The 8,960-nt window shown below is 39.0% G+C and overlaps 1 pseudogene; it reads right to left on the bottom strand.

Moving 5' to 3' along the window:
* Nucleotides 1–4,892: 4,892 nt before the first annotated feature.
* The window catches only part of LOC124248161 (serpin B4-like), a 6,818-nt pseudogene continuing 2,750 nt past the window's right edge, over nucleotides 4,893–8,960 (bottom strand).

Below are 8,960 nucleotides of genomic sequence, written 5' to 3'. Positions count from 1 at the left end.
TCTGAATTATTATGTCTAAAAAACTCTTCATTCTTGCCTACCCCTCCGTAAATTATTTTACAAATCCCCAAGGTGATCATGGTAATTGGCCAAGTTTGGAAATCACTTCCTTAATCCATTTACTTCCTTCTCAGAACAGAGTTCTCTATCTACAGTGGACTAAACTTAATTAAAAAGAAAAATCTAAGTGCAACATGAGCATAATTTTGCAGGTATTTTCTACAGTCATCCTTAAAAACCTGAGTTGCCCAAGTGACGTCTTGGGAAGTCTGCATCCTCTCCACTCCCATTGCCTCTACACCCTCATGTTACTGTACATCCTCATACCCTTTATTTCTTCCACGGATCACTGCATTGTCTTCCTGACTAATCTTCCAGCCTGCACGGTATTCCTCTCCAATCTGTCTGTCATTGTCTCCAGGATGATTTTTTAACAAATCAAATCTAATAGTGTCATTCCCTTACTCAGAATCTTTTATGGCTTCCTATTGCCTTCAGGATAAAAATGCAAGTTCCTTATAATATCATATGAACCTCTTGATGTTATGGCTTCTTCTCCAGCATCAACTCTGATCATTAAACTATACTCTAGCTGTGCTCAACCATTTAAAGTTCCCCCAAAATACCATGTTTTCTTTCATCTTGGCCTCCATTTATTCGATCATTCATTCATTCAACAAATATTTGTTGAGCACTGCTATACGTTAGCACTGCCCTAGGTACTGAACATTCAACAGTGGACATAACACTTAAGTCTGTTCCTGTGTTGAGCTTACGTTCTTGTGAAGCAAAACAGATACTAAACAAGTAAATGGAATTATTTAGATTGTGGTAAATGCTATAGAGGAAATCAAGTAGGAAGATGAGATAGAAAGCAACTGGGGCAGGGTGAGGACTGGAAGAGAATCTCCTTTAGATAGAGTGGGGACATCTCTGTAGAGGTGATATCTGAGCCAAAATCTGGATGAAGAGAGGTCAACCATGTCGAGAGCTGGGATTTGAAGTGGGAATAACAAACACAATGTCTCTGACAAGACAAAGAAAAAAAAGCCCAGAAAGGAAGCCAGAGGAGGCTGAAGTAACATGAACAAGGGGAAGAGTGTTATGAAATGAGGTTGGGGAGGCCGGGACCCAGTCAGGTACAGCCTTAAAATTTTTTTTGTTTAATTTTAAGGATTGAGGGGAAATAAGAGTGACTACTCAAGGATATAAGGTTTCTTTTTGGGGTAATAAAATGTTCTGAAATTGATTGTGGTAATGATTGGACAACTCTAAATATACTAAAAACCATTGAATTGTACACTTTGTTTTAAATATTTTATTGAGGTCACATTGGTTTATAACATGTAAGTTTCAGGTGTACATTATTATTTTTTGGCTTCTGTACAGACTGCCATCATGTTCACCACCAAGTCTAGTTTCCATCCGTCACCATACACGTGTGCCCCTTTGCCCTTTCTGTCTTCACCTCTGGTAGTCACCAATCTGTTCTCTGTATCTATGTGTTTGTTTGTCTGTCTTCCACATATGAGTGTATGCTTTAAATGGGTGGATGTATGGTATGTAAATTAAATTTTAATGAAGCTGTTAGATAGAAATTAAGTAGCCACATTTGGCTATTGCCTATCATATGGTAGAGCACAGCTCTCTATCCTCTTCCTGGTTATCTCAACAATTTTAACAACGACTCACGTCTCCAGCAAGACATTTCAGCTGAGCCCCAGATTTATAATATGAAACTGCTACAGGATATTTTCATCTAGATATCTCACAAACATCTCAAAAAATCAGTCTGAGACCAAATACTTTACCAAACCTGTTTTCTCTCCTGTCTTCCCTTCTTAGATGATGACGTCACCATCCAGTCAGTCATCCAATCTGAAATGTATGAATAGACCTAGACACACCTCCTTCTCTCTCACCATCCCCTCCCCCAGCATCTCGTCAGTCACCGTGGATTCTCCCTCCCAAACAGGTCTGAAACTTTGCTCTATTTTCAATTCACTAGCTTAGGTTAGGGCTTCATCTTCTATCTTCTCTTGTATGGGCCGTTGTAACAACATCTTAACTGATCTCTCTACCACCAGTTCTGCCACTCCAATCCACCTGCTTTGCTATTGTCAAAGTGATCCTAATAAAATGCAATCCTTATTTATTTATTTATTTACTTTTCTTCTTCCCAAAGCCCCCCAGTACATAGTTGTATATTCCAGTTGTGGGTCCTTCTAGTTCTGCCATGTGGAATGCTGCCTCAGCATGGCCTGATGAGCAATGCTAAGTCCGCACCCAGGATCGGAACTGGTGAAATCCTGGGCCAGCGAAGCCGAACACGTGAACTTAACCACTCGGCCACCAGGCTGGCCCTAAAATGGAGTCCTAAGCCTATCTCTCACTGCTGCTTAAAACTGTTCACTGACTTCTTATCACAGGATAAAATCTAACTCCTCAGCATGACAGAGAACTCTTCATTTTGGTCTCTGCCTACCTTCCAGCCTTTTAGTTTCTCATCGCCCAAATATTTTATATTCTAGTAATGATGAACTGGTCAGAATTTTCCAAATACAGGCAGCTTTATGACCCCAGGCTTTAGCTCCTCTTCTTCCTTTGACTTCTTTTTTCTATCCCCTAGATATTGCCGTCTCTGATTGGAAGCTTTCCTTTACTATTCTCTCTTTCCTCCTCCACTCACCATGGATAATCATTTTCCATCTTCAGAGCTACCTTTGTACTTTGTGCAAACTTCTATTCATTTATGTATTATTTTTACTCTCATTTCCAAAATGTTTTTCAGATGAACTTGTTTCTAGTGCTGCATATATCCCACTGTATAGCAATTTTTATTTGTCTCTTTCCCCTACAAGACTAGGCTCCTTGAAGCAGGGACTGTTTTTCATCTCTGTATTTCCTGTTTATGTACATAACAAGGAAGGTTTAATATGTTGTCTAAATCTCGGTAGAGGCTGATTTTTTTTAATCTTGATTTTTTTAAAAAATCCTGTTAACCTAAAAATAGAAGCAATTGTCCTTAACTGGATAATGAGTATCTGTAAGAAACCAGCAGCAAATGTTATTCTTGACAGTGAAACAGCGACATTCCCACTGACGTCAGGAATAAGACAAATATTCTCTTGTTCAACATTGTCATTGCTCCTGTTCAACATTATTCTGGAAGTCCTGGACAATGAAAGGGATAAGATATGTGAGATATAGATATTGGGTAGAAAGAATAAAAGTCTTTAAAAAATCCAACATAACTGAAAAAACTATTGGAACTAATAAAAGCATCCAACAAGACAGTGACTCTAAGACCTAAGACTCTTACTGCTAGATGTCTTGCTTCCCTGAAAGCAGTTTTCTATTTATGTAGCACAGCTCTATCCTCTTTTTGTCCTTTTATTGATGACATCCATTTCCTTGATTCCACGCTTCTCAAAATCAACAATGATATGTATCTGGGACTGGGGAGAAGAATGAAATTGCAAAACTGCAAACAAATGGAAGGGTTATCATTACTTCCTAGCACTAATCTCTGACCTCCCCAGTAAACAGTCCCACACTCTTCTGAACTCTTTTTTTAAAAATCTGTCTATTTTTTATTTTTCGGTGAGGAAGGTTGGCCCTAAAATAACATCTATTGCCAATCTTCCTCCATTTTGTATGTGGGACACCTGCCACAGCATGGCTTGATGAGCAGTGCGTAGGTCCATGCCCAGGATCCAAACCAAAGACCCTGGGCCGCCAAAATGGAATGCATGAAGTTAACTGTGCCACCAGGCCGGCCCCCTTCTGAACTCTTAGAGCATTATGGACTCAACCAGTCATTGGGCCCTTGGAATGTTCTTCTTTGTATTGCAATCTTTTCAGAACCTTCTGTATTACTTTGACAACAGTAGATGTACTGACTGAGATGGAACTAAAATGACCTCAAAAGTTAAAATTTAGCAGTGCTATTTAAATGATAAAATTAGCTGTATCAAATCCTCTGTGGATCAAGATAAGGGTGGCTCTTTCAGATTTGGTCACAGCTTCCCTTCACGTCATAAGCAATGCGTTCACACAGTGCTAATGCTATGATACATTACTTTGATATTCTGAAGCTGCCCTCTTTCAAACATACTCCCCTTAGTCAATGTGACTTTTACAATTTCTTTGATATTAAATTTCACAGAGTACAACATAGTTTCCCACACATTATAGGCATACACCCACTAAATATTATGGAGTGATTGAATCTTATATGATGTATAGGGAAAAGATCGCTGTTTATTTGCTGAGAAATCCTTGGATCTCTTTTTAAAATTATTTTCATACTGAGTGTCTCCTACCATATAATGCACTAGGGATACAGAGAATCTTGGAATCATTTATTCAACAAATGAATAACCAAATAACATGTTTTGAACACCGTCAGTGATGAGGTAATACTGCCCAAGGCAGGGCCCCCTGTTTCTAAACACCCATCACTATTAGATGCACCTAAATCTGACTCTCTGCACCTCTGTCCACCATCCTCTGAGGCTATGTGGAGCAGCTCTAGGATCCTCCACATGGCATTCTTTCATATATTGAAAGCTGTCATGATGTCTCTCATGCCTTTGCTCTCTAGGCCAGATGTCTCTGGTCCTTCCAACAATCCTTCAAATGATAGTTTTAATCTATCCCAGCTGCCCTCTTCCAAATATATTCCTGTTAATCGATGTACCTTTTAAAATGTGATACTCAGAACTGAACACAATGTTCTGGGGGGGTGTGATCAGGGCAGGGTGCAGGCAGAGCACTCTCTCTTTTATTTTGCCCATTACAATGCTATTAAGCGCATTAGCTCTTTACAGCCACATTAAACTGTTGACTCATATTAAGACGGTAAACAACTAAAATCCCAAGAGTTCCCCATTCTCTAGTTATCTAGTGTAAGAAAGATAGACAGACATGCTATTTCAACCTTTAAATTCTTAGCGGTTACCATGAGATTGGAAAGGAAAACGAATCAAAGAGAACCTGTTATTTCTAGCAATCAATTTACTGGAACGACTCTGAACTTCTCCCAAAAGCAGTGTCAGGCTAACAGCATCTAAGGCGAAGAGGCTCTGCCAAAGAGAAGGATGTTGTTTGTCTTACTGTGGTTGATGAAGAACAGGAAAGGGTGATTACAATGGAAATATTCATAAATTGGTAATGATGTTGGAACAATTTCCATGCCAGTGACGGCTGCAGCCTCCATGTTTTCCTCAGTCACCTCCACAATTTAGACACTGACACCGTGGCTCCTGGTCATGCCTGAGAAGCCGGTGTCCTGTTGACTGAAGGCATCCACCCTCCCCATGGCTCTCAGCATAGCCTCGAGGTCATAGCTCTCTTCCACTCTGAACTGAAGTAAGTACAAATCTACATCTCTCTTGCTCATATTCTGCGCACTTGCCCAGGATATTAATTTCTCATTGGTGAGTTTATCTTCAAGCTTCTGCAGACAATTTACTTCATTTGGCAGCAGCAAAATCATGCTCAGATCAGCGTGATCAGTCATGCTTAGATCAGCAAATTCATGCTTGCTTTGTATAATATTTCTAGGATCTTGGCTTGCACATCCTCCAGGAAGGTGAAATTAAAGGACTTGCTTTGTTTCATCATCTGCACAGATTTGCTCATATCTTTGTTCAGCCAAAAATTTCCCTCTTTGGTATTTATCAAATTCCTGGTCCCACTGCCCTCTGAAATAGACTACATTCACCAGAACCAGCACAACGGAGTTGCTAAGAGAGCCATTAAAAAATAGGTCCTGGATTTTTTTTCATTCGTTTGGATTTCCACCCAGGAATTAATCTTTTGACTTTCTTCTGCAGCATTTACAAAATCAGCAGATCCACACTGGCTAGGTAAAATTTCTTAACATTATCCAAGTCTTCCTGAAGAAATTGATATGTCATTTCTCCATAAAGCCTGCTCGTGAAATTGAGTTCACATGCATCAGTGGGTTTCTTTAATTCAGTCAGAAGCTTTTGAAATTGGTGATGCACATATCCTGACTTTTCAACATGATCTGTTGTGGCTCTTCCTTTAATATTCTCTGTGACTTCAATAAATTAAACGGGCTACTCATTTTTGAATGCAGTTTTCTTGGGCCACTAAACAGAGCAGGGCTAATGCTGATAAAACGTTGACAGAGGAAAAGAAAATGTTGTCCTCCACTGATTTTCCAAACTGAAGGACCAGATCAAATGCAAAGTGGGTGTTTGCTTCACTGAGTGATATGCTAATATTTTCAAACTAAAGACCTATTATAGTTTTAATTTTTTGATCCATATTTTCTTCATTCAAGCTCTTCTTTTCCATGGGTTATTGAACTTCCAAATTTTTGCCTATATTTTAAAATAAAATATTCCTTTTTTTAAAATATAAATAATACATATTCACCAAAGGTATTTTTGACAGTGCGCATGAACTTTTTAGCAGTGCTTTCCACAGATGTTATGAAGAAAAATAAGTTAACCACATCATTTTCTTTTTTCATATCTGCTAATAATATGGCACTTACAACAACTTTTATAATTAGTTTTCTCTGTACTGTTTTCTATAAGAAAGAGGTACAGCCAAGAGTAAAGAACTGTATCAATGAGACTATCGTATACGTCATAAAAGATCCATATAAAGTAAGAAATTGGAGAACTTTCAAACTTTTGTAGGAGCTAGTCTCCAAAGATTGCTTCTCTTTTAGTTTCCTAGGGCTGCTGTAAAAAATTGTCACAAACTAGGTGGCTTCAAACAACAGAAATGGATTCTGTCCCAGTTCTGGAGGCCAGAAGTCCAACATCAAGGTGTCAGCAGGGTGGGTTCCTTTTGAAGGCTCTGAGGCAGAATCTGTTCCACGACTCTCTCCTCACTTCTGGTTGTTGTCAGTTGTAATCCTTGGTGTTCCTTGGCTTGTAGCTGCATCATCCCAAGGTCTGCCTTGGTCTTCACGTCTCCTTCCCCTCTGTGTGTCAAATTTCCCTTTCCTTTTTTTTTTTTTTTTTTTTTTGAGATCTTTAACTTCATTACTATGCAAAGATTCTATTTCCAAATAGTCGTATTTACAGGGACTGAGTGCTAGGACTTGGACATATCTTTTCTTGGGGGACACAGCTCAATCCACTACAGTCCCCAATGAACCACACCTCCTGGTATTCATATCTTTGTGCAGTCTCCTCTCCTATATCAGGGTGGGCCCTGTGACTTGAGTGCCTCAGAGGTGATGCTGTGTGACTTCCAAACTAGATCAGGAGTAGCCCTGCATTTTTCATCTTGATCTTTTGGAAGCTTCACTCTTGGGGCAGCCAGACATCACATAAGAAGTCTTACTACCCTGCTGGAGGTATCATGTGGAGAGGACCCAAGAAGGTATGGAAAGAGAGTGGGGTCCAGCTGAGCCTAGGCTTCCAGACTTCCCACCCCAGACATCAGCGGAGTGAAGCCCTTTTGAGCCTTGAACCACCCTAGCCTCCAGTTAAATAGCACCAAGTAACTCCACTTGATGCCACGTGGAGCATCTATTGGTTACTCAGCCAAGAAATGCCCAAACTACTAACCCACAAAAACATGAGATATAATAAAATGGTGTTGCTTTAAGCCACTAAATTTTATGTGGTTTGTAAATAGGAATAGATAAACAGAACTTACTTTGAATTTTTATTTTTCTATTGAAAATAAATAGGGCTGGCCCGGTGGCATGATGGTTAAGTTTGCATACTCCACTTCAGTGGCCTAGGGTTCATGGATTTGGATCCTGGGCGTGGACCTACACAGTGCTCATCAAGCTATGCTGTGGTGGCATCCCACATACAAAATAGAGGAATACTGGCAACAGATGTTAGCTCAGGGCCAATCTTCCTCACCAAAATAAAGAAAGAAATAAATAATTCAGGTATTGAAATAAGGGGACTAATGATAGTAATATATAAATTTAATTACAAAGAATCAATTTCTAACTAGAGCATCAAGAATCTTGTTAGATAAGGAACTTAATTATTCCTCCTCCAGTTTTTACAGATTCCTACGTACACTTTATGTATACGTAATTCATGTCTTTAGTTTTTAAGTCCCCACATGAGTTATTAAATGGGCTATTAAGCAAGCATAGTATATTACAGATTTCCATTCATTCATTCATTCGTTTGTTCAATTCAACATTTACTGAGATCCTCTGTAAGCCAAGCACAGTGCATGGTGTTGGAAACCCGAAGATGAATACTACATAGTGCTTGTCACTGGAGAGCTTACAGTCCCGTGACATTAGTGGACTGGGCTGTATTAGAGATATGCATCGGAAATATTCTCCAAAGTAGACAGACAAAATTTTTCTTTGAGAAATAAGCAAATCATTTTTCCCTCCAGCGATGAAACATCAGATCTTTGAACAGTTGGCTCCTTCTCATTGGACTGGTCTCAGTCCAAACGACTTTTCAAAGAGGCCTTCTTTGACTACCATATCTTAAGTTCCCCTTCTCTGATTCCATCGCTTTTATTGTTTTCATAAAATGTATTATTTTATTAAATTGTTGTCTATTTTCTATCTGACCCCATGTAAGCTTCATGAAATTAGGGACCTTATTTCTGTTCACTACATATTTCTAGCACTAATAACAGTGTCTGGCACATAGGATGTACTTTAAAAATATTGTTGAATGAACAAAGTACCTAAGTTACTGTAATGCTATTGAAACTTTTTATGGTGCCTTCTCTATGAGCCACCTTGAGAATGTCTCTATAGTGAATTTTATTTAATTCTAGTCTCCCTACTAGGACAGCTGTGCTTCCCCCATCATACAGTAGATAGTTTTCCTTTTGGTTTTCAGTCTAAATTTGTAGCTCATCCCAAGAAGGTGAACAGGATTTCATGGTATCTATTTAGTGTTCTACCTTCTTTTTTGGTATCACCTTCCTTTTACATTCTTTTGTCTGCTTTTCTCAGTTAAAATGACTTGTTT

The sequence above is a fragment of the Equus quagga genome, chromosome 12, assembly GCF_021613505.1.
Source record: "Equus quagga isolate Etosha38 chromosome 12, UCLA_HA_Equagga_1.0, whole genome shotgun sequence".
Taxonomy (NCBI): Eukaryota; Metazoa; Chordata; class Mammalia; order Perissodactyla; family Equidae; genus Equus; species Equus quagga.
The sequence above is the reverse complement of the archived record's forward strand: the minus strand, read 5'-3'. Positions and strand labels throughout refer to the sequence as shown.